General features: G+C 38.0%; 1 protein-coding gene across 4 annotated transcripts in view; it reads right to left on the bottom strand.

The window, feature by feature from the left end:
- Positions 1-16573, bottom strand: part of AFTPH (aftiphilin) — a 61913-nt gene extending 45340 nt beyond the window's left edge. For all 4 annotated transcript variants that reach the window (XM_016224214.2, XM_016224215.2, XM_016224216.2 and 1 more), the window contains exon 1: positions 16356-16573. The gene's annotated coding sequence lies outside the window, so the exon portion shown is untranslated. The remainder of the gene's footprint in view (positions 1-16355) is intronic.
- Between the last annotated feature and the right edge of the window lie 11261 nt (positions 16574-27834).

The raw sequence follows: 27834 nt of genomic DNA, 5'->3' as shown, positions 1-27834 counted from the left end.
TATCTATATAAAGAGGCTAGCAGTTCCTACCTTTCAAAGCTGTTGTGAAAATTACAGAAAACAGACCTTCAGTACCTGGTACATTCTGTACACTCAGTAAATTATCAACTATCACCACATTTTAACTTTTCCCAAGTCTGTGGCTCAAATCATAACCTACCCTTAACAAAATCTAAGCCAATGTTTGCTTAGTTGGCACAAACACTCACATGTCTCTGCATATAGTGTAGAAGGTTACTAAAAGAAAGTCATTTAAGAAAAGTATTACTAACCATACTAAAGATACATGAAGTTGACTTTATTGCTGATTTCTATAACCAATCCCTAGAAAATAGGAAATAACAACTATGGTTAAAGGACTGAGACCATAACATCTGAACCACCTCAAGGGACCAGTCTGTTAAAAGATGGAAGTTTTGAAGTGGAACAGGATAGTGCAACACAGAAGTTGTCACCAGTTAAAGGTAATGGTAACAACTTCTCTGTTGCATTATCCTGTTCCACTTCAAAAGTAAACTGATTGTACTATTCAAGTAGAGGAAAGACCACAAAAATAAAGACTTCTAGGAAGGTGCCAGGTTGGGATGGAACAGATTTTACTATTTCTCTAAGACACAAAGGCAGGCCTTCTAGGACTCTCCCAGAATCAAACACTGAATAAAGAGTTCCTTCCAGACAGGCTAAAAACTCACCACAGAAACTCTCATCTTTTTTACAGGGCACCAACAACATCAATACATCAACTTTCAAGGCTAGATAAGCACACCTAAATTATACAATCCAGCGTTACTGAGGACCCTTCACTCCAAACTTAGTTTTATAGGGACTGGGATGGGAAGTGGGTGGGTATGGAGTAGAACCAAAGCAGGAAGGATGATGGTAAGTAAAAGGAAAAGACAAATAACTATATCTGAAGTTACGCTACTTATGTAAATAGTACCAACTACAATAGCAAGTGGATCACACCAAAAAAATCACTACCTTTTTTACCACAGTATGTCTGAGGTTTATAATTAGTCACTTGTTAAATCATTTGGGTGAGTGAAGGAAAAAAGAAATCTGTATTTTCTTTAGAAAAAGGAGTGAAAATGTTGCATAAGCCATTAACAACACCCATCTGCATTACAAATGTTGCCTGCTACTGCGGTAGTCTGAATTATTCAAATCATTACTGTAATATCCTCACGGGAGTTTTAAGATACTATCAAAATGTATTCTCAATGAATCTGCCCAGTCTCCACTCTTGCTCTAGACTTGTCTTGTCTTATGTATTCTAGAACTGTGCACCTAACACCTATAACTTTATTAATGAATAAATTCCATAAAAATAAATAAATTTTAAGAAAGAGTCATCTTGTCATAAAGAAAAAGAAGAGTCCTTCTTCTGGGCCACATGAGGACTTGGATTTTAGTTAAGTTTTTGGCTTTCAATATACCTAGAGATGACCAAACCATAATGTCAAAAAAGTGTTCATGCCTCTAAAATTTTAAATCTCCAAATATTATCTTTTTATTTTCTCTTTTTAAGTGGTTTGTCCTCAGCATATTAGCTCAAGGGCAGCCAACAAAACAGGGAAAGGCCCTAAAAAGAGATGCTTTTAGTAAAGAATTGAGAAAGTTTTTGTTGTTGTTTGTTATTAGGACTACCTCCTCTCCCTTTGACACAGGCTGGAACTTTAAGGCTACTTAATCAAACTTCCACAATCCCAAAGCTAACTATTTTTCAGAGAGCTCATAACTCCTTCAAATTTGTCAATTTAAAAACAAAAACCCAAGACACCATAGATACCAACTGTATCAATATGTCACTACATCCTCAACTGCATAATAATATGCAGTATTATTTAAAACATCTATTAAAAAATAGTATATTCCATGTGCTTTTGTTCTCTGCTTACACCAATATTAAAGTTAATTTGTATTCAGCAGTTACTATGTGTGGATACTTTATGAAAAGCACTCATTAATTATCTCATTTGGTCCTCATGCTACGCTGGCTATCAGGTAGGAATTACTATCATCATTTTACAGATGAAGAACTAAAAGCTTAAAGAGGTTAAATAATCCCTCACAGTAGTATAACTAGTAAGTGGTGGTGAATCAGTCACAAGTTAATAGAATATCTGAACAATGTCTTACTGCATTAACTCCTCATATAATTGACAGCAAATGTTAGAATTAGTCTTCCCTAAAAGATTTCTGAGTTGTTCAGAAAAAGGTTTCTGAAACTTCCAAAAAACTTGAAGGATTAAAAAAGGTGCCTATAAGCTAAGATGAAGAAAGGATAAACAACAAAAATGCCAAGAAGTGAATCTCTTGTTTTGATATTAATGTATACAGTGGTAAAAATGTGGTAAACAATGAAAATAAGCAGCAAAATATCTTTATACCTATCATTGATCAACCTCAAAAGGCCAGAGTGCTAAAGGTGACAACCAAAGTTTGTCTTTCCGGTTTTGATGTCAATAAGGATGATTCACAAAAATACAAATATCACGTGCATAATGTAAATGACAACGTGAGCAGCAGCAACACACATTCACTCTTAAGTGAATGCTGCTAAACAGCAATGAGTTATCATTTCATAGAAGCTGGTTTTAAAAAAATTCCTAAGAAAGAGCTTTTCTTTTACCGTATATTTTAGCCTTCTATGCAAATCCATAAGCCATTTTACTTATGTTTGTATAGTTTCACAGTAAAAATTAAACAAGATAAAAACATTAGAAGCTGTTTTACCTTTAATTTGTCATGTCAACTGACAGTGTTCGAGAGTTTACTGGTTATTTTTCTCAAAAGGCACTTTCTAACTGAAATAGAATAAATGACATTGGATAACTGCTGATAACAAAGGCAAAAGAACAGAAGCAGCAGTGAGGATAGATGTATTCATTAGCCCTTGGAAAACAGGTTTTTTCCCCCAGTACTCTCTGCTCTTCTTATATTATTGCTGAATGAATTAGCCACTCTAATTTCCACGCTAACATCCCCAAAACTTGACTATTTGAAAGTAGGAACTACTTCGATCCCATGACCCTTCACTAAAATCTTGCTTACATCCACAATATTGTGTAGAGATAATCCCTGGACATTCCATTTATTTTCTCAATTGCTTGCTCAGGGGGCTCTTTGAATTTCTCCATTACTACTGATGTTTTCTCATCAGCCTATAAATTCTCAGGACTCTACCATCCTTAAACAAATCAGATCAAAACAAAACAAACCCCTTCCTTCAAGCCCTTCTAGCCCTCCCCCTCCTTCTCACCACCGAGCTTCTTGAAAGGGCCCTGTCTGTTCACTATCTCTACTTCCTAGCCTCCCACTTACTCCTCAACCCAGCACAATCTGGCTTCCACCCTACCACTCCACCGAAACCGTTCTTATAAGGGTTACTTTACCTGAGCTAAAAGACTGGAACTGTGCAGACATGGGCCTCTGCTGTGGAACATGAATCCTCAGGGCCTGGCTGTACATTACTGCATTATCGTTCTTGCTGAGATATTTATTCTACTGGCCACTCTTGAACTTCTTCTGGTCTACTAGTGTTCCAACATAAGTTAAGAAATATCTAAATTCAATCTAGGTAAGTATGATATGAGAAAAGCTGGCCTGAAATGTGACACATATGAAAGAAAACAAGTCCAATCACTTGTATACTGCAATGGGTCTGAAGAAAGAATATATTGAGAAGGGGTAGTACTCACAGGCAAGCCAGGAAAAAGAAAATCAGCTAAAAGACAAAATTCTGTTCATGTATTTTTAACAGACCAGCTAACATGAGTATCTGCTTTGACTTGAGGCAGTTTCTCAGCATAAGTGAAAGTATCAGCTGGTGTCACCAGAGTGTGATGCTACTCTGGATAGTCCATCTAATTTCCCTTGCTCTTATTCTCTGCTCCCAGCAACTTTCTTTAGTACTTCATGTAAATTTCCCCATACAGATTTTTGCAATCGGCCAACATGAACAGCTGACATGCTTTGAAAGAAATTTCTTGCTGTAAAGTTTTAAATTAGCATGACCAGATGAGTTAAACCTCAAGAGCCCAGGGAATTTTGGGGAAAAACAAACAAACAGGAAAACCTACTTTGTGGATTTTCAAAACTGAAAACACTACTCTAGTCTGTAACTAAAATATGTACACCTTGGCAGGTCCTTGGCAGCTGCCCTTCCTCTGACAGTGCTACTCTCTATATTATAAACATCTACGGTAAGAGCAACTCATCTTTTAAAGAAAACATCTACTGAAGGTTATAAAACTACAACCAAATGCAGTTAGAATTCAATTATCTTGGCTAATGAGGAAGGAAGCAGACAATGTCTTAGATAATCTAAAACTTACAAATCTGGCCTTAAAATATGACCTATGTAACAGCAAATTTATCTCATAAACTATGTCTTTGCCAAGCACTATTAGGTTTACTTTAATTTGTTCCTTGACTACCTACCAAAAGAAAAAAATGACCCAGAGACAGTGAGGCAACAGAAGGAAATCAGACAATGAACTAAGCTTAAAAATAGTCATAACTTATTCACAGATAATAACATATAATGACATTCTTGGGGCAAATTATCATAAAATAAAGTGTTATATAGTTGAAAAATCAAATATAAACACATTCCAAAATAGTGCTCATCATAGTACGTGTGTGTAGTATATACAGGTAATGCCACAGTGGGTCTACCTGTACCAATAACTTAATGGAAACTATGGAAGGAATTCCCATGGCAAATAAATTTCCAGCTGGTTGACCTTTTAATGGTGTTATTGCTTGGTTTAAAGTTTTACTTTCTCTTGAGAGATAGAAAGGCTAAAGGGTAAAAAGAAAATAGGTAACATTTATTACTTGCAATGCACCATTATGACTTTAGTTAGAAATTATTTGAGAATTAGCCTGTCCTATAAGGCAGAATTTTTCAAACTTTACTCCCATAACCCACAGAAAAAATACATTTTGCATGATGACCCAACATATATATATGGACATTAAAAGAAAAAATTGCACCAAACTTTTTACCCTTACTCTCTGTGTACTCTTAATATTTTTAGTTCTATTTCATTTTATCTTAAAAGCTGGCTGTGACCCCCTAAATTGATTTTACAAACCTAAATTTACAAATCAGAAATAGGTCACAACCCAAAGTAAAAAAAAAAAAAAAAAAAGGCTCCTGACAAAGGGGACATTGATTCACATTGATCTATTTAGAAAGAATGACTAAAACTAAGTCAATTTACCCCCAAATACTATTAGTATCACTGAGGTTAGGGAATGGCAAATAGGCCCTTCCATACAGGTGTTGCAAACAATGTCAGGTAATTAGAACAAAACAAAACAAAAAGAAAAGCTGTGACACTTGTCCATGTTTTTTACTTTTAAGTTATGTAAGCAGTGTGATTTTGGCAACTTAAAACTTCTGCAGTATTTTACTCTGAGTATTTTCTAAGCCATCAACTCTCCAATGATCAGTTTTATAAGAGTAACTCATTTTACAGCCATGAAGCCATTGATTAAAATTTGCTACAAGAAGTAAGTCAAAATATTTCTTAGCACAGAATTTGTATTGGTCATGTCAGCATGTCTATGACTAGAACTGTTTGCATGCATCAATTTTGTTCTAGGTTTAATTCATTTCACCTCACAATAATGCTATCATTCTCTCTCCTTCTGATCCACTTCCCCTAAATCCAATTATTGCTTCCAGCACATAAGAGGAGGAAACAGAGCTTCTTTTAGAACAAAGAACTCCTCCTTGATCTGATGCTTACAAGGATAAAATGCATTCTTAGGTTTACATTATTTGAATGAAACAACGATTTGATAAAACGAAAGTGTTCTTTTTCTCCTTATAGAATTTTGCATTAAAGTAATAAATAAAAAATACTATTTATTTTTCAAATTCTACTACCCTCAATTTAGGAGGCAAGCCATGTCAAAGATAAAAATAAAGATACTATTGGTGGGAGTATATATTGGTTCACATACTCCAGGCAATTTAGTAATATATCAAAATTTTAATGCACATTCTTTTGACTAAGCAATTTCATCTGCAAGAATATATCCTACAGATGCATTCATACAAGTATGAAAGTAAATTTCCACAAAATTGTTTATTCCTGCATTGTTTGTTTGTTTTTAAAAAACAACAACCCCCAAACAACTTAAATATCAGTCAATAAGAAACAGGGTAAATAAAAAGTGTAGCTATTAAAGAAAAAGATAAAGCTATACATGACTAATAGGTAAAGATGCTTTTTAAGTGAAAAAGTATTTCTGAGAGGCATTCTTTCTTAATTCTCCTCCTACCCATTATACCCTTTCTTTCCCTCCTTCAACTGATCTGCTGCTTCTGCCTGCCTCATAAATGTCAGTGTTCCCCAGGCCTTGGCCTCCCTATATTCTTATCCCTGAGAGATCTCATCCAGCTTTTGTTTTTATATGCTCGTAATGCCCAAACCTCTATCTATCTGTGGGTTGCCCAAACTCCAGATCTGCCTTCCCAAATGCCTTTATGAATATCTTTACCTGAATGTCCCAAAGACATCTCATGCTCTACAATTCCAAAACTACAATTAACCTCTACTCAAAAAACAAACTGAAACCACTTGTTCTGTATGATATTCTGAATTTTAAGTCCTGAAATCTGTTACCTCTGACTGTTCCCCCTTTTCTATTCCACTTCCCCAAATTAAATCAATTACAAATTAAATCCTTAACATCTCTTAACTGTATTTGTTTTAACATCCCACAACCAATATCTTGTTTCAGAGTCTCATTATTTTTGACGAGGATTGCTGCAATCCGCTGGAAACTCCCTATCTTAGCCAACATGGTTAAGATACTCCCTTTTTGCTCTAGCCAGGCAAAACTACCCACTGGTTCCTCCCCTGGCACCATGTTACCTCCAAATTGTCACATTTGCCATTTTTCTTATTTCCTATTCTTACCTGTCCAGAGAACCAATTTACTAAGCCTTCAAAACCCTATTCAGGCATGAAGTTATCTGTGAAGTAAGAGCACCAATATTTATCTAGTCACTATGTGATAGGTACTGTGCAAGGTGCTTATTCATACATTATCCAATTTAATCCCAACCATCCATTTTATAGATGAAGGAACAGGTTCAGCGAGATCAAATAATCAGTTCAAGGTCCCCATAAAGAGTAACAGTATGGAAAGTAGGGCTTTACCATTAAAGCCTGGGTTATGTCAGGTAGCCTGTCTGAATTAAGCCTTCTTCTTTATATCTACCTCTTTTGTTCTATTTAACAAAGTGAATCAAATCTGTTTCCGTGTTTGTCTCCCCTAGTAGACCATAAACCAATGCTTCCCATTCTTAGCTTTGTATTAAGCTTTTAAAATAGAATAGGTGCATTTTAAGTAAGCACCCAAACATCTGCATTTTAAAAAGTTTCAAAGATGATTCTGATGGTTAGCGAAGGCTGAAAACCACTGTGTTAAGCTCCAGAGGATAAGAATATTACTGGACTTTATAACTCTGGGGATGACATGTCTCTAAACTTGACTGTTGAACTCACAGAGAAAGGTAAATCAGTGAAACAGTACTTTTTCTTTTAAAAAGTTTTCCATTACAAATGTTTTGATTGTACAAATATATATATATATTTTTAAACATATCTTTATTGATTTCAGAGAGAGGAAAGGAGGCGGAGAGAGAGATAGAAACATCAATGATGACAGAGTCACTGACTGGCTGCCTAGCCTGCAACCCAGGCATGTGCCCTGACTGGGAATCGAACCCGGATCTCCTGGATCCTAGGTCGATGCTCAACCGCTGAGCCACACCCGGCCGGGCCAAATATTTCTTAAAGTTCTGTCATACACACTTTCCTGGGACTATCACTAAGAAATTTAATATTCTTAAGATTTCAAGTACAAAAAGTTCATGACATTAAATCTTCAATACTTTTCTTAAAAATGAAACTTGGAAAATTTCCTTAATAGATCAAATTTAAATTACTGCAATAATCCTTGAAACAGATATAATAATGTATATAATTTAAATATTATACAATTTTTGGAAAAAGTAAAACACTTTTATAAAATTAATCACAGTTTCACTTGCAGCTGAACTTTAAGAAATGAATGTGAACAAGAGAAACTTTTCTTCACTTCCATAAACCAAGGTCACTGGTAATCTAAAATCTGCACTTTTTTTTTAGGTGTAACACTTGTACTGTGCTTCAAGTAAACTTCTGAAACGTAATGAGACAGAAACCTATCATCTGCTGGCTCATTATGATATAGGGGAAATAGTCTAAAATATGTAAAGGAGTACAAAGAAATGGTAACCTCACTACAGGGAAGAAGTAGTGAATATTCAAACATTCTGTATGGGCTTCAGGTAAAAGAAAATTGGAATTTGATACCTGAAACTCTTGATACAAAAATATTTTAAAAGGAACAAAGATGCCATTATGAACATTCAGTGTAAAAAGAGTTAAACTATCTCTTGATGATAGGTTCATTACTTTTTATAAATAGCTACTATAAACTAGAGCCTTAAGAACATAAGCCAATGCCTCACATTTTGAATGTCACTGCAGCAGAAATATTTTATCTGCAAATGCTCCAGGTCAACACTCCTGCATCCATACAACAGACAAGAGGGGAGAGGATAAACCACAGCAGAGCAGGAAATACTACAAAACACAAGCAATGACTAAGAATAAAACGACAAAAATACCTACTAAGGAGGGAGGGTGAGGCAGAAACATTCATTTCATATAGTCAAAAAACTGGGGTCTCATTAAGACATATGCAAATATTTAAAGATCCTACTCCTAGAAGTCTTGCTTTGAAAAGTATTCAAAGTTAGCATTTCAAGAATAAGAAAGTGCGACTTAGGAATGGTCTCCTGTTATTACCAGAACTGTTAGTTTTACTTAATGTAAAAATTGAATCTGTTAGCAATGTAATGTTTTTACATTTGTTGTTAAAACTTATTGTTAGGTATTTTACCTTTTTTTCCCCTGCTTATGTAAAATGGGTCTCTTCACTTCCATTTTCTAACTGGTGAGTACTATTCATAAAACAGAAAGCTCTTGGTACCTGTATACTGTACCATCACATCATAAGCAAATTGGGGTGCTCTGACCTTTTCCTTTCTAATTCTTATGTCTCCATTCTTCCTTATTAATTGCTAATGCCTCCAATACCAAATCTAATGTGATTGTAGGAATCTACTATGCTCCCTTAATCAAGATACTGATTTTTGGTTTGAGGCATATGTTTTACAAATTTTCTCATAAGTATTAAACACACTCAAATTAGCAGTATTAAGTTCTTCCAGGTTTCATCCAGGCTCTCATCTTACAGCTCTCACCCAAACAATCTTATCCACCTAAAGCTTTAACTGTCTAGGACTCCCAGACTGATCCCTACAAACCAACTCTCAAACTTGAGCTTCAGTGCAGCCAAGCCAACTCTCTACTAGCCCTCTCAACTTGAATTCCTTAAGATCTCGACCTGAGCTTAACAATAACAGAGCTCAAGCTCTTCTTGATCAAATCTGGTCCTGTTCTAGGGCTCTCTAACTCAGGGTGGCCCCACCACCCATTGTTACTAAGCCAGAAACTTAAGAGCTCCCCTCCTCCCACTAGCTCTAAAGAATGATTTTCATCTCAAAACCCCTCAACACAGGAATATCTCTTTCCACTACCTTTGATGTCATTCTGGTTTAAGTAGCCATTATTATCTAAACTAGTTCCACTGACTATTATTTAATCATGTCAATTCAAGTATCTTTTTAAAAGTCAATCTGATCATGTAAAATGCTTGTCGTATATAAAAAACACACCAAAAACTCTTTAAGTTTATTAATAAGCCCAATTCCATCTCTTTGGCCACACTCCTCCCTTTCCTCATTGTTATCAATTCTCTAAGCTAGGCCTTCTTTCAGTTTCTGAAAGGCAGACAATAACATTCTTTTATGCCAGAGGGCCTTTGCACCTATACTCCCATATATCTTTCAATTTTTTTTTTTTTTTAAATCCTCACCTGAGGACATGCTTAGAGAGAGAGGAAGAAAGAGAGAAAGAGAAACATTGACGTGAGAGAGAAACACTGACCAGTAGCTATCCATACCTGTCCCAAACGGAAATTGAACCCACAACCCAGGTATGTTGTGGTATATAAAAAACACACCAAAAAACTCTTTAACTAAGTTTATTAATAAGCCCAGTTCCAACCCTGACCCGGAAATGAACAAGCAACCTTTCAGTGCACAGGATGACACTCAATCAACTGAACCACTCCAGCTGGGCATATCTTTCAATTCTTAGATGAGGGATTGATTCTTCAGGTAAGTTTCCTAACACCTTCCCCCAAGTCCTCTTACATATATTTCTTTCAGAGCATAAGAATTGTAGTAACATATGGTTTGTAACCAAACACTTATAATTTGAAAAATGACTATGCAAATTGCTTAGTCATAAGCAGGCTTAAATGTAATAAGTTATTTTAAAAACTTACTACTTTCTAGAATAGTGAAGTTAATCTTATTATTTCTTCTTCATAGATATGTCAGTGTCATGCTCTAAAACAGCACTGCCTACTTTAAATACAAGCCTTATATACAATTTTAAATTTTCCAGTGGCCAATTTAAAAAAACACACAGATGGATTTAACCAGTTTACTTAACTCAAAGTATCAAAAATATTATTTTAACATGTAATCAATGTAAAATAAAATATTACATATTTTACATTAGTTTTCAAAAACTGGTGAGAATTTACACTTAAAACACATCTTATTTTGGACTAGTTTATTTCAAGCATCATATGTGGCTAGTGGCTACTGTACTAGACAACACAGTTCTAGAAAATAATATTCTATTTCTTGTACTTAAATAGCTTGCTAACAGAGTCAGAATTATTTTTAAAAGAGCATGGCATTAAGCAATTTTAACCTCACATCAAACAAGGACATGTCTCATGTTTAAACCCTTAAAACATTTTTAAATGATGCAAACATTCTACACTGCTAAAAAGCCTAAATCTAAAATAAAAATTCAGGTAAATACTTTTAAAACTGCATATTTACTGATCATCTGAGGAGGTTACAGGAAGATGAGTACTCTAAACCACTGCTGAAAGCAATGTTATTATAATATAACCTCTTGAAAAGCAATTGGCTTGCCCTTTGATTTTGTAACTCCACTTCTAAGTCTCAGTTCCATGGAAATAATCAAGGACAAAGTTAAAGGTTTACATCCATACTTGTTCACAGAAATGTTTTTCTATGATAGCAAAAACTGGAAAAACCCACACAATCTATAGGAAATCAGAGAGAAAACCTGAAACTCACCAGATGGCATTCTATACAGCCATTAACAATCATGGTTTAAAGAAAATTTAGAGACAAAGCTCACACTTCAATAGCGAAAGAAAAATCTATGCAATGATTACTACACATGTTGTATGTACACATATACATATATATGTAAACGACATATATCCATAGGGAGAAAAAAACCACTAAAGGAAAACCAAAATGTTAACAGTTATCTCTTTGTAGTGAGATGACTAGTGATATACTTCTTTTAATATTCCTTTTAATATATATTTATTGACTACTACTCTGTGCCAGGCATTAAAACAGATGGGCCTCTGCCATCAAGGGGCATACTAGTTTTCTTTACATTTTCTAAATTTTCTATAATTAGTATATTGTCCTTTCATAAACTTAATAACCATAAAATTATAATATGGAGTGGATGCTTATTTTGGTAAATCAGCTGTAAAGCTATATTTTTGGATCTGCTAGGTTCTATAAGAAGAAGTGAGTAAAAGGAGTCACAACCTTTAAAAAACTAACAATTAATTAGGGCGGATGATACAAGAAAACAGTAAAAGCAATTATTGCAAGGCAGAATATAAACATCACATGGACTAAAATGTGGCTATAAGGATTCTAAGAAAAAGATCTCACTTGATTGGGAAGAGGGAAAACACTGAAATGAGAGAAAAAAGCTTCATAAAGGAGAAAGAATTTGAAATGGGAAGGATTTTAACAGAGAGGAAACAGCAGGAGCTAAATATAAAGCATGTGGCAACTGTAAAGGAGCAAGAATTCACATCATAGAGTTTGGTTAGAATGTACGATATATGAAGGGAGTAAGGCAGTATGTTGACAGCCTTGAATTTTCAGAATGTAGTACCTCTGCATAAGTTTTTTTGAGTTTAGCAACTGATAAATTATTAAAGGTTCCAATTCAAGAAACTGTCCTACCACTTGCTGGTTCAAGCCACTACCATCTCTTAGCTGCATCACTGTAATCACCTCCTAACGGAATCTTCCTGCTTCCACTCTTGCCAAACAGACCCTTTTAAAACACAGACTGTCATATCTCTCTCAACTCAAAAACCCTAAAACGGTTCCCCATGTCACACACTAAAGCGCCTAAGTCACTGGAATGTCTACAAAGCCCCTGCAACACTGCCCTCTCACCCTCTAACTTTCTGATGACACCTACTACTTTTCTGCTTGCAATTTCTTGACTGTTCCAGGCATACTTCTACTCTCTCCCCCTTATTCTCTTCACCTTCCTCAGGTCTTGGGCCTTTCTAACCCAATCCTATATAAAACTGCAAGTCCCACCAACCTCCCACCCTGACTCAAAGTCAAAGTTTGTACTCGTCTCTCTCCCCAAAATGACTATTTTTCTCCATAATACTTAATATCATCTCCATCTCTGTATTTCAGTTGTCTATCCACATACATAAACATGCACCTGTGCACACACACACACACAAGAAACTGAAGCGCTATAAGGGCTAATTTTTTTCCTTAATTGTTTATTTCCGTATCCCTGGGTAAAACAAGGCCTGACATACAGCAAGTGCTAAGTAAAAGAATACCACAGTGTTAGTAGATACTTAGTTGAAATGGTGTGTGGCATTTGTAAGCATTTATATAAAGAGAACCTATGTGAATTTACTCAAATTTACCGCTTGATTTTCCTCCGGGAACTATTCACCAAAATAGTGCTTGTAGATTAAGCTTTGAGCATACAGACAACCTTTAATTTATTAGCAATTTATCTAAGGTTTACTTAAGTTATTCGGAATGGGATGGTGGTGACTGAGGAATGATAGGACAGTCTTAAATCTCCTATTTTCCTTCTCTTTTCACTCTTCCCAATGAAGAGCAATGACTCCCCACCTCCCCACTACTGTATAGTTTCAGACCTTTACCCTTTCCTAGGGAATAGGTCTAATCCAGACCTATAAGCCCCTACTCTGGGCTAAGGCCAGAAATAGAAACTAGGAGAGTGATACAGAGCTATTGAGATAACTGGCAACAATTAGAGGAGAGCCCGGGCAAGGGAAGTTACTGCAGAGGAACCTGGAGAGGGCATTTCTTAATTCAAATACTTTTAAGCTAGAGGTTCCTTGTATTTTAAAAGGAAGTCAACACAAAATGACACCAACTCCTTCCCTGTTCTTTTTTAAAACATACGATGCTGAAAGACCGAGTGATACTTTACAGTTTTTTAAATGAAAACCTGAACTTTTTATTTTATTATGATTTCAAGCATACAACAAAGTTGGGGGGGGGGGGATGTAATAAATGACCAAGTACCCAACACCTAGTTGTATTGAATCTCAATCTTTTACCAAATCAGCTTCAGATTTAAAGACTATTATGGGTGAAAACCCATGGGCTCTTCCTAGATCCTTTATCTCTCTCTAGTTCTCCAGAAGTAACTTTTATTCTGATTTGCCCTTTATCATTCCCATGCATGTTTTTATATTTTTGTTACATAGTCCATGAGTCCCAGACCACATAGTGTATATTTTTGCATATGTTAAAACTATGTAAATGGTATCATATTATATCCTGGCTGTCACTTAACAGCTGTTTGACTTTAAGTAAATTACTGACATCTCTGTGCTTCAGTTTCCTCTCTAGAAAATGGGGATAATGCCACCTACTAGCTTACAGAGTTGTTGTGAGGATTAAATCAGTTAATATACTTTATATACAGCACTTAGAAAAGTATCTTGTTTATAGGAAGTAGTGTATATCAATGTTAGTAATTGTATAAAGTTGCAAAAGGACCTGTGACTGTGTGTATGTAGGTATATCTCCACCGTGTGTGTGTATATATATGTATTGAGAAAAGATTAATTACCAAAATGAGATATAACCCATATAATGCCAGATAGCTTCAAAACTGAATGAAAACCAAAAAAATACTTATGAAATTTAGGCTGGAAAGGTTCATTAGCCTACTTAAAGAGGAACTGAAAGGGCTAAGCATGGAGGGAAAAAGTATTTTGTGACTTGCAAATTGTAGGTAACATTAAATTTGAATATAAACATTTTATTTGAATAATTTATAACTGTTTAAAAGTACCTAAATACTTAATGGCCTCCTGTTACGAATTTTGGGGGGCAGGGTTGGGAGAGGGGGTAATCTATCAATGTGATACTATTCAAAGACTTCTCAAACTGTTAAAGGAGGCACTTTAGATTTCATACAAAGTAAAACATTTTTTGAAACTCAAATTTTACTACTTTTTTGAATTAGTTTTTAACTAACTGTAAAGCAGAACAAATTAACATTTAAAATATTTTATAATAGGATTTACCTAGGTACATGACTTTCATAAAGGCAATTGGAGTTTGCAAAATTTACCAATGCAATTACGGACACATTATCTTTGTTTTGATAGGGCATTATTTTTATAACAGTCTCTAGGTCAAAAAAAATCAGAAAACATCAAAACTGTAATGCCCTACATATTATGTGAAATCTCTATTTCTTTCAAGATCCTTTTTAAGATTTAAAAATATCTATGCTTTGAGGATAAATTAATATATCTAACTGATACATAAACAGAAGAATTAGATTTAATGAGCATTTACTAGGTGCCATGTAATGGCCTAGCTGCTTTACACAGGATCTGTCTAATCCATGTGAAATATCTTCACGGACAAAATTTAGAAGACTACCACAGATACTTTGTTTAAACATATATACAGGGTGTGGCAAAAATAGGCTTACAGTTGTGAGTGCACGAAAGAGTTTATTCCTGTATTATTATTTATTAACTACTGTATTATTTTCCATACCAACTGTAAACCTACTTTTGCCCCACCCTGTACTACTTCGAAGATTTAAAAATTACTACAAAAACGAACATTTAAGCCGGCAAAGTGCATAAAATGTAAACTACACAGATTTTATCACCACAATAGTGTTGAAACATTTGTTTCACCTAAAAGATTAACTGAAAGCAACAATTTAAATGTAACATCAAGCTTAAACTGTCTCCCCCTCCCACCCTCCAACAAACCCCCTCCACCTCACTCCGCCCCCCCAAAAAAACAAAACTCGGGAGTACGAGAGCGTAACCAGTGAAAGAAAGATTAAAGTTCTAAAGCAAAGTTCTACTTTTCTTCTCCTAAAGCGATAACTTTGAAACGGAACCATTGCCTTTGTCTCATTTATTTCCAGTAAAATACGAACATGTATGAGTTCATCTTTCCTAGGTCCCGATAGAAGATTCAGTGGGAAACCAAGCTATAACTTGCATTAATTAACAAGAGAAAAACCTAGCCATGCTCAGTACTTTCTAATGGAGAAAGAACCCTACCGCCGTTCACCCTACAGTCTGTCCTCTGCCCAAGCAAGACATTAGCACCTGCCAAACTGGGCGCTTAAAGAATAAAGGTCCAACTTTTCGAACGCAATCTGGGGAGGAGACGCAGATTATTTCTTGAGGAGCGCAAGAAGGAAGCAGAAAGGGTCCTCTCAGGAAGGGGTGCATGAGCTTTGGGGTCGTCTCCTCCGTCCGTAGGAGGATTCAAAATCTGTTTGCTTCGGAGACCCTTGGAAGCAGCACACTCCGGTCGCGGCCAGCCTCCGGCCTGGGCGAAGCGGGCAATGTTTACACCTGTCACGAGGGGGAGGGCGACGACGAGGAGGAGGAGGGAGAAAGAGGGAGCCTCAGCAAAGCCCCAAACTTCTCAACAGCTCCCGGGAGGCAACGGCCGGCGCAGAGCTCTGGGCAGGTGCAAGCGGAGGGACAGGACGAGTCGGCGGCGGCCGGGGAGGTGACAACGGCTCACACTTCCCCGGCTGGTGCCCGGGGTGGCGAGGAGGAAGCCATACGATTCGGGCGCAGCCGCTGGCTTCCCCGCACCCGCCGCGGAAGAGGGCAGAGCCCGAGCCCGGAGCCCGCAGGCCCGCAGAGCCGGCACCTCCCCACAGCCCCCGGCTCCGTGGCAGACAGGTGCCCCCTGCCCCGGCGGGGGTCTGGCGGGTGGGCTGGGTCCCCTCACCCGCTTCCCCCGAGCGTGGCTGGCGGAGAGGAGCAGTGGCGCTTACCTGGCTCGTCCGGGGCGGCCGCGATGGGCATGGCTCAGGGGGCCGGGGAGGAACTGGCTCCCCGGGGAAGGACCGGCTATTCCGACGCGGAGCTGGTGAGAGCGGAAGGCGAGCTACTCACAGCCCTGTCAGCGAAGCAGCGCCATCGACGCCCACCCGGAGTTTCAGCGCTGCCGCGGAACCCCCATCCCATTACCCTCCGCCCTCTTCCGCCGCCGCCGCCGCCGCCTCCACCTCCTCCTCCGCGGAGACCCCCCGCCCACTCCACACACTCTCCCATCATGCAGCGGGGGAACCGCTGCCGCCTGTACGTCACTTCCGGGCGCAGGTGGCTAGGTCAGGGCCGGGCGCTGGTGGGTGTGGGGAGTTGGGGAGAACGCTCTGAGGGAGTTAGTGTCACAGAACGCTACCCAGCGCAGGCGCCTTCGCGCGGAGCGCCGGCCGCCATTTTGGGTGAGGGCAGGCTGCCCTTTTCTTTACTTCCGCGCGAGTCACTGAGCAGTGGTGGGGTGAAAGCCGTCCTTCCGCACTCCGCCGCCTGCTGAGGCAGCGCTCGGGGCGAGGGACAGGTGCTTCTCAGCCGGTTAATATTAACATCCAGCTCTGGACCAGTTAAGTCTCTTGGTCTCCAAATGAAACTGCCAAGGTTCTGAAATACCGAACCGTGTCTTCAAAAACCTACTGCGGAGCACTAATCAGCGTGTCCTTTTCGCCCCGAAAAACGACTTTTTTATTCACCAAGTCTCTTTCTCTTTTTAATTCAATATGACAGAAGAGGAAGCTGATATTTAACAAAGAAGAGACTGTTACAAATGAAACTTAAGAGGGGAAGCAGGAGGGAAAGCAGCCGCCAAACAAATCATCTTCGAGACCAACAACAACAAAAACTGGGGATTTTTGCCAACGGATGGAGACGGTGGTCGTTTTTTTGAGATGCTGAGGGAGACTATCTGATGAAACGAAAGACATCAAATAAACTTCTGCAGTTCTCTAGCAGAGTTCGTAACAGATCCCTTTTCTATCGTCAGTCTTGAGCGGTCGGTCGTTTGTCTTTTTATAAGCCCCGCCCCCCGCCCCGTTTATCACGAGCGGTCTGAACACGGGCGCCGTGAAAACCAGGCTGCAGGGCTGCTAGGAGTATTGGCGTCGTCCCGGGCGATGAGCCGGGGTCCTACCCTGCACACCGTGAGCCCTGCTCGGGGGTGCTCTTTCTGTCGCATTTGCCAAGCCTGCAACGGTAATCTGAATAATTTAAAATATTTCCAAAACAGCGAAGTTCAACAGCTACGCAGAGAAACGAAGATGAAAAACACCCGCTTCAGCCATCGAAAAGTGTCCACCCCTTGGAGTGGAGGAATTACACAAATCGGGGAAGACAGGGACAAAAGCAGTTCATCATGGTTTATCCCGCCTCTGTAATGTTCTAGACAAATTGACTTGGAGCGCTGAGAGAGACCCGCGCTTGTCTCTACAACTCATTCGCTGTCAGATAGGCGTAGACGACATCCTCTTAAATCGGAGCACCAATTGCTTTGGGGCCCTGCCGGATTTTTGGTTATTGTTCAGTCACTAAAGCGAGAAAAATCTATACGGCTTGTCAAATTTATTCCTATTGTATTTCGCCCCCTGCTGGTTTAGCACTCTTGCAAGCTTGAATATATACATGCATACATACATACATACACATATATATGTATGTTACTGTAAGTTTATTAACCAGGAAGGAAACAAAAATATTTGTGTGTGTGTGTGTGTGTGTGTAGAAACTGGAAATTATTTTAGATGAACACATGCTTGTTTTAATTTGATAGCTCTACTCAAAAGAAATGTCAGAATAATAACATATGATAAAATAAAAAAGCTGAACCTTCACCGAGAAAATGTTTAAGGTGAAATAATGAATTTAAACATCAGATCACTAGAAAGAAAACCCTGCATTCTGAAAAATATCTTCCAGATTTCATATATAATGTGACTACAAAATGATGATTTTTGTCAGGTAAATGCAGAAGCCAGTTGTGTTCACTTCAAGACAATTAAGAAATCAAAGTCCAGCTTTGTGCATGGAAATAGTTATTTGGCCAGCTGATTTGTGAGTGTAATCAACAAATGGTAATTGGTAATCTTACCATAATTCTGAAGACAGCATTTCAATGCTTGTGAAATTGTATTACAAAAGGGAAGTCTTTATCTCTGAATATTTTTAAGATGATGAATCTGTGGGAAATATTCTTATTAAAATTCATTGCATTTGGGTCCAATGATAGTATTGTTTTTGTTTACTTTTTAAAAATTATAACCATAACTACATTAGCTAAGATTTTGCATCAAGAAAAGAAAAAAAATAAATGACCAGTTATCATTTGTTGTATTTACTTCATTTTCTTTTCCTGTGCAGGTTTTTTACAAAGTTGTAATCATAATATAAGTTGATATTGTATCCCTTTTTTCACTTAACATTGTTGTGGTATTGCTTAACATTTTATAAAACCTTAATTTTAATTGCCTACATAGTATTCAATGGAGTAGACAGACTGTATCCATTATCCTATTTGTAGATAATTTCCACTATTACAAGTAATATTTTGATGAACATTTTTTGCACGTGGCTTTGTCCGATTTTAGAAATTTCTTCTCAATATAAAATTGATTGAGCCAAATGGCTATGTATATATTATTGGCACTTCATCATCTCAGATTATTTCTCAAAAGACTATTCCAATTTACAATGCCACCAGCTGTACATAGGAATGTACCAGTTCTACCACCTCACCAGCAGTGGGTAATAATTAAAACATATAAAAAATAATAAAAAGACAGAATTGTACTTTATAGACTAAAAGTTAAAAGGAACTTAAACTCATAATATATTGTATAAGAAATCTGCAAACAAGCAAGCACAAAACTCCAGCAATGTGTTGTTCTGGAAAAGTAATTTACACTGATTTTGTGAAAATTACTTAACCTCTCTGGACCTCATATATGCCAAATGAGAGAAGAAGTAGACCACAGATTCTCAACTCTATTAGGACAAGTAACTACTGTATTTAGCGCATGTATCTTTCAGAATATGGTCAAAGATTTGGCCTTTTCTGCAGAAAATGCTCATTCCCCCAGACACTCAAATTTCTGAGACCTAAAGCTCATTAATGGAAGAGGGTCTATGAATGACAGCTTAAGAACCCTGTACTAGGTGATCTCCAAGGTCCTTTCTGTATATAAACATTTTCCTATAATTTTATTTTATAGCCCAGTGAACACTTTTTAGTGGATAAATTATGATGTATTCATAGATGGATTACTATTCGACACAAACTAGAGCTATAGGTATCAATCTGGTTAGATTATAAGAACAAAAGTTAATTAATTTTCAGAATGAATAAATATGAATTTTATAATGAATGTTACTTTAAAAAATAAGTCAATACATTATTTATAGATATACATTTTATAGTAAAGTATAAAAATATGGACTGGAATGATACAAAATTCATTAGGGCTAGTATGGAATGGGTCAGAAAGCATTCAAGAAAATTTTATCTGTAATTGCAATGTTTTATATCTTTAAAAATCTGGTATAAATGTAACAATTCATATTTTTTCCAGCTTTATTGAGATATAATTGGCAAATAATTATATACATTTACGGTATACAACCTGATGTATTGATCAAGCCATTTACATTTAATTCTAGGTAGAGGGTACATGGATGTTTGTTATATAATTATGTGACATGTTCTATATTCATTTTTTTCATGGTTAAAAAATAACTTTTCAGGAACCAGTTAGTTTAAAACTATGAATTGTGAACAACATCTTAGAGATAATTCTTACATTTGCAGAACTTTTCAAAATGCCTTTAAGTATATTGTGTCTTCTGATTCTCACACAGATCCCTGTAGAGCCAATTAATGTCATTTTATAGAAGATGTGATCACAGATTTTGAGATTTGTATAAGATTAAAAAGAGATAGGATTAGGACTAGAACCGTGATCTCCTGATTCTCACTTTATAGAAGAGGAATATTGTAGTCCCTCAGTTTCCTCATGGGTAAAAGAAAATTTGCCTCATTTTGTCATTTAATACACTTTTTTTCCATTTTCTTTGTTTGAATTATTTTCTAATGGAGTTTTTTTATTTTCACAATGAGTAAGGTTAATAAATGGAACAAACCTTCACTATAATCTAGTGTACTATGGATATCAAATTTAAACCATTGAAAAATTTGATGAAAAAAAGTTTCAGCAGCTTGAGAAATCACCTAGTCCAAAAGCAGTCTCTCCCCCGAGTTTTACAGGTAAGATTCATAATATCCTAAGGGGTTAAATGACAGTGATGTCTTCGGTGATCTAGTTGGATTGTCGAGAACTAGAAACCAGGTTTCATGTTCCTAATACAGAGTAAACTCTGTTTTTACTCCACGTTATTTCCTGTTTGATACAATTTTCTCTTTTTCACCAAAGCACACCAAAACTATTTGGGACCCAAATGAACTAGTTTTCCATATGCTCAGCTGGCTATGGCCATAATATAAGATGTGCTGAAGATAAACATTCATGTTAGATATAAATAGTGTTAATTATATGGAATAACAGTATAAAAAGAAACTTGTTTTATAATAAGAATACAATTAAACTTTTTTGTTGCTAATATTTTTGTTGCTGGTTTGATGGGACTTCACCATTTTACACTTGGTGAAAGTGTGATGAGCAACCGAGATTTTGTCTCTTAATCATTCCCACTGCTCTTTCTAGGACTTACCAAGTTTATTGCATAAATAATGAAAATTAAAATTTCATGTTTTGATACTTTCTGGGCTACTGGGTAGCTAGAACATTCTGGACAAATATTCACTATGTCAGGGAAGACAAAGCTTTTTAAGGATAAGCTCCTCGTGGTAGGAATTCACATTAATACATAACATTTAAAGTAAGGACCCTAAAGACATTTTCTAAATGTAGGGGAAGAAGGGCTAATGCTTAAATTTGACTCCTCTTTAGTTGGCTTTATTAACATGTTGAAATGACCATCACAGAGGTAATTGGCTAATTAAATGTGCTACTTAAAAAAATAACTAGAGCTACATTATTCAATATGGCAGCTACTAACCACATGTGGTTGCTGAACATTCAGAATGGATATAGTCTGTATTGAGATGAGCCACAGGATTTTGAAAACCTAATACAAAAATTAAGTTAAGCCCTGGCTGGGTGGCTCATTTGGTTGGAGCATCATCCCATATACCAAAAGGTTGTGGGTTCAATTCCAGTCAGGGCTCATACCTAGGTTGAGGGTTCCATCCCTGGCCCAACTGATCAATGTTTCTCCCCACCCAACCCTCGCCTCTAAAAATCAATAGAAGGTCACGTCCTTGGGTGAGAATTTTAAAAAATTTAATAATTTGAAGACATTGATTTCACTTTAAAATAAGATGTTAGATATATTTGATTAAACAAAGACTTGAAATTAATTTGTTTCTTTTTTAAAATGTAGCTACTAGAATATATCACATATGTAGTTCAAGTTCTGTTTCTATTGGACAATGCCGAACTACAGTATTATCTTTGTGGAAAGTTTATATCTGTCTTTGTGTGGTAGTAGGATCCAGGGCAATGTGACAGGGATAGTTTCACGCAAATTATACTTGCATGAGGGCAGAGAATTCTGCCTGTTTTATCCATTTCTCTCTTCCCAACTTCAAGAGCATTGCCTGGCACATGGGTGATGACAATAATATTTGTTGAAGAAATAACATTCTCTTAAATCGATGGACTGTTTCTAGAAAAAAAATGTTAAGTAGTTTATTGTTACTAGCTTTTTTGAGGCTTTGCTATTTATCATGTTCTTCAATGGTTTTATAGTTATCTTATCCTTGATTACTTTTGTAAGTTGTCTTTTAAAATTAATTAACCATTTACTGAATACCTTTATGCACTCAGCATTGTGCTGAGGGGCTGTAAAGAAACAGGCCTTGGTTCTTGCCCAGAAACAAAAGAGTTTACAGTCTAGTTAGGGAGACAGGACCAATATATTTGAAACAGCTGCCACCTTGAAACTTCTGATCCTATAAAGTGGAGGTCAATTGAATACTGAGCTGCGTAGGATGAACAGTAAAAGTACCTGGGGCTCAGAGAAGAGGAAGATCTGCCGGAATAGTTGGGAGATGCTTCACTGCAGATATGGGTTTGCCCTACTGTATCTGACTGGTTCTACTGGAGGGGTACTTCTCCAGACTCCTCCGCCCAGTGCCTCAGGGGCGCCCCTCCACGCACCAGCCCTTCCTCACTAGAGTGTTCAGTGAGCTCTCAACTCTGTGCTGCTTAGTGAAGTGTGCTTAGTCCAGGCAGTTTTCATGCTGCAACTCCTGAATTATCTCACGCTACTTTGGAACCTAGGGTCTTGTACATTACTTGAAGAACTTGAGATTAAACCTCTCATTGTTATTTCTCAGGGTCCTACCACTTTTTCCTCCATCATTTTTAATATGTTGCATGATCTCCCGACTCCAAAGCCAGGTTTCTGGGACCCTTATGGCTATGCCTTCTTCACCTCATTGGTCAGGCCAAGTAGTAGCAGGCCCTTGGAAACCACCAGTGGAAACCTCCCTGTGACCCTGAAAATTCCTACCAGCTCAATGCTGCTGAGCCAAAAGCTGCTCCCTGCCCTGAGCTAATGTTCCTGCAAGACTGCCCCATCTCCTGAGCTGCACTGAAGCTCTGTGCCTGCAACCAGGCTTGGGATGCCAGCACTCTGGGGACTGCTCTTGTTGTCAGAAAGAGAAGCAGCTTGGGACATGGAGAGAGAACTCAATTTAAAGTGAGATATACCCAGGTCAGAACCTTAGCAACATCACAGAACCTTGTGCAGAACTCTCCTCAGCTGTAAAAATCAAGACAGAGCCCAGTCCCTCAGAGCTGCTATCCAGATGAGATGAACTATTATAAGAGATTCTAACACAGAGCCTGGTGTTGGTTCTTTAACAGAAAACCCTACTTCCACCCAACTGACCCTTTCCCCAGACCAGTGATTCAAAACCAAGGGTGATTTTTCCCTCTCCCACCACACTCCCACCCCAGGACATTGGGCACTGTCTGAAGAAACTTTTGGTTGTCACAATTTGGGCGGGGGTGTCACTGGCATCTAAGAGAAAGAGACCAGAGAAGCCACTAAATCTCCTACAATGCAGAGGATAATTGACCTCCAGAGCAAAGAATTATTCAACCCAAGACGTCAGGAGTACCGAGATTGAGAAACTCAGCTCCAGACCACCTTGAAGCTGCCAGTTGCTCCTGCACTGTCTTGGGTAATTCTGTCCACTGGGGCCACTAATCCCGGGTCCTTCAAGTGTCTGCTACTGCTCCCAAAGGCTTAAAATCACTCCAGGAACCAAATTGTCACACCAGCTTTCTGGGGAACTCCCTACTGCCATTCTGGGCTTCTGCTGGCGTGTGAGAGCTGACAGAGACAGTAATTCCAGTGTTCTGGCCTCTGGGCCCACATTAAGTGCAACAGACCGTTAATTCTTATTGATCTGTGGATCCCACACAGTCAATGTTGCTGTACTGCTTCTTCTATTAGAAAATCAGACCAGACTTCTCCCAGAACAGGGCATGAGAGACTCACGCAGGGATTCTGCTAGGATCTTCCTATTCTATCAGGTACAGGAGGACAAGTCTTCAGACCCCAGCCAGAATCTTTGCTTCTATTAATACTATCAGGATGAGCATCTCTCCTTTTAGGTGAGCCAGTTAGTCCAAATCAAAGGACTCAGAAGCACGCAGCATCCCTGGGAGCTGGCTCTCACTCCTCTCTACGCCTTTAGTCCTGCTGTGACCCTGTCTCAGACTATCTGTTCCTCACCCAACCTGGTGTACAATACTTTTGCTCCCCAGTCCCCAGACTGAAACACAAAGACAACTGGACACAGTGAACCTCCTGATGTGACGCAATGTGAAGTACAGAGATCACAGATGAAATGGGTAGATGACAGCCGTGCGGAGATGGCAGAAGAACACAGTGTTCGTGCCAAATATATTTAACCTGAATCTAACTAAGCCCTTAAATCTACCTTCCAGGTTACAGGAAATACTGGAGGAACAAGTTAAACAGGATTACAAAGAAGTGGTGACACCGATCCAGTATGTAGATTATTCTACAAAACAAAAAACTTTCAGAAGGGATATTCTAGATTAACAGAGAATCAAGAGAAATAACAACTGAATGCAACGTGTAGTTCTTTATAGGATCCTTATTTGAATAAACCAGTTATAAAAGACATCTGGGGGACAATTGGGGAAATCTGAATGTGGAATGGCATTGAGTGCTCTTGAGAAATTACTATTAATTTTTTAAGATATAATAATGAAATCATTAATATGTATGAGAACATCTTTATGGTTTAGAGGTGACCAAAATGTCATGATGTGTGTGTAATTTATTTTAAAATGGTTCAGGAAAAACCCCCATATACACAGAGATAAAGCAAATATGGCAAAATGCTAGCAGTTATCGACCAGATCTAGGTGGTCGATACTTGTTTATTGTATCATTCTTTCTACTTTTCTGCTCTTTTGAATAATGCAAAGTAAAAGAAAAGACTATTGAAAAATGCCCGAGTGTACACATGAGGTCTGGATCTCCTTACGCTTATTTCCAAACTCCTGCAGCCCCTAGGCAAGCATTGTCAAACACACATTTCCGATTCTGGAGCAGCTCGCCCAAACGGTGATCTGTAAAGGGTTTTAAAGATGTAGAAAAGAGAAAACAAACAAGGACTGCAACTTCCAAATCAATTGTAATTAGTTTAGACCCTCTAATATGTACAAATACAGTAGAACTACAACTCTGCTCAGTAAGGAGTACTTCTAATGCAGCGTTAGCAAGAGAACAGCGGGAATTATCATTAGTAGTGCACTATTTAAGTGGCAGCTCCAGTGAAGTCCTCTCCGTGGCCTTCCAGGACTGTTTCCTCTGCTTAGAGTACTTTCTTTCTCCTTCTTACAGTGAACAATTGTCTTTTTAAAAAATCTATATATTTTTTTTAAAGAGCTCAGCATCTGAACCCTTTTCCTATGTTTGGGAAAATTGTCAACTTATGAGTCTAGGTGGAAGGCAAAACCTTCCTCCAGTATAAAAGCTGAAAGTGCCAGTGTGGGGAATTAAAGGCAGCTGCAGATTTTTAAAATTTTTATTTTGCCACTCTTTACATTTTGAGATGGGGTTTATCTTGCTTTTCCTTGAGTACTTGCTAGCTTGTGGCTTGATCTGCCCAATAGAATGGGTGAGAGTGGTGCTGAGTGTTAAGAGATCTGGAGCCTCTGACTTTGCTGCTTAAAATGCTCCCTCTTAGAAGAGAAGTTGTGAAGTGTACAGCTTCCCTGAGAGCACCACACGGTGGGAAGTTCAGTCTATGTGACAAGGCCCTATGGAGGAAAACTGACCTTCTCAAGTTCATCACTTTCTCAGGCTTGTTTTTTCCTCAAGCTTAATGTTCCACCAGTCAACGTTGGCTGATTAAGTAGAAAAAATTGATGTAAATGATATTAAGTAGCTCACACAAGAATATTAGGTAGCTGGCTGAGCTCCCAGCCCGCAGCCAGCCATATGAGGCGGTCATCTTAGAAATTCTAGGCAGATGAGCCTTCAGATGATCTTAGGCCCAGCAGACACCACTTGGAGCAGGACAGTCCAGTTGAGCCCTGTCACCCTACAGAATCTGGAGAGGTTCTATAATAATGGTTGTTGATGTTAAGCCACTAAGTTTTGGGGTGGTTGTTATGAAGCAAAGGAAGCTAGGAAAGCAAGTATCTGCCTAGCTTCCTTTGCAGCTAGGTGTAGCATGTGACTTAGGCTGCTGAGCAGATGCCTCTCCCCAGGCTTTGAATTAGGAACTAATGACACATAGAAACAAGGACAACAGAGAACTTTTCTGAGAGTGACAGCAGCAGTTGCAGCAAGACTAAACTGAGGCAGCAGGGGCTCATTGCTGTTTAATGTTCAGGGCCAGTGGCACTGACTATACCAGCTTCAGCAGCATCCTCACTGGACTATATCTCTGGTATGATTTTGGGAGACGTTTCTGGCTGTGTCGATTCTGAGCCTGGTTCTTGAGTCATCCAGGAAATTCAGAGCTACCTAATATCATTTTAACAAATTTCTTTTCTAGTTAATCAACGAATGTCAATGTCTGTTGCTTATGACTAAGAACCCTGACACATACATACTCCTCAGGCTAGCTGGCTTCTATTTTTTTCCTTAAAATTCAAAGCTGAAGAAAAATGCCTCCTGGAAACCTTCACAGATGTCTTCTCTGTATCCCAAACCCCCCCCCCCCCTCAATTTTTTGCTCCTTTGCTAAGCTCCTGCAGTGCCTTGTGTGTATGCATAATATTGCTCTTATCATATCCCTTGTAATTTCCAACTTTCTAAACTGTATCTCTAGTCCTAGTCTGGTGTTCATCTAACATTTGTTGGGTGAATGAGTAATTGAATAAATGAAATTGATGGCATGAAATTTGGTATATTTGTAATAGTTCTGGACACAAATAGACACAATTTCAAAAACAAATTTTTACCACCTGCAGTCTTGTCAAAATAAAGCAAATATTAGAGTATTGCTTTTACAAAATACTGTAAATTCTTTGGATATTACTGATATTCATAATCTTAATGGATTCCTTCCCAACCTAGTAACTATTCCCCTTTTATGCACTGACGGAGAAATTTCCATTTTTATTCCAATGATTACTTTTATTCTTTCTGATGTAAAGATGTTAAAAGTGTGGGTTTAGAAATCCCATTTACTGATATTCCCTAGAGTATTTAAATATTTGAAAGGAGGAGTTGTATAAGAAAAATCATTTTAGAAGGAAAGAGAGGATACATACGTGTCACGGAGCTTCTAGCCTTATTTTAATGAAGACATGGCAAACATGTTCTCATTTGAGAAGAGCATGGAGTTAAAGGTGAGTGGAAATATTTGTGTGGTCGAAAGCCCAGCTTCTGATGAAAGATTCTCCCATTGCATCAACATCTCCAGACGTGGGGCATTGGCAGCTGTGTCATTCAAAGTCCCACAGGTGAGAGTGAAGTGCACCAAGAGTTGAGAACTATTAAGACGAGGGACCATTTATTTCTTTTCTACTATTAGCTTATTATTTAACCACCTAACAACATTAAGTAGTATTTCAAGGCTCAGTCTCAGGTGCTGTGGGGGCACAGAGATGAAAAAGATACTCCAGATTGGTATCAGGAACATGCAAATATTTTGCATGGTTTATGTACTTTTCTGTATGTTTTATAATTTTATAAGGCAATTGTTTAAAAATAACAGTCTCTACCTCATGGATCTGTGTGAGGTCTAGGTTCTGAGCTGCTGTGAACAAAGTATTAAATACAGGGCTTAAGACCTAAGTTCCAGCAAATGTCAGCTGTTGCTGATGTTGTGGTTAGTCCATGGGCGTTGCATCCCCACCAGCT

Source organism: Miniopterus natalensis, chromosome 13 (genome assembly GCF_054644295.1).
Source record: "Miniopterus natalensis isolate mMinNat1 chromosome 13, mMinNat1.hap1, whole genome shotgun sequence".
Taxonomy (NCBI): Eukaryota; Metazoa; Chordata; class Mammalia; order Chiroptera; family Miniopteridae; genus Miniopterus; species Miniopterus natalensis.
Note: the sequence above shows the minus strand (reverse complement) of the source record. Positions and strands in the feature narration are given on the sequence as shown.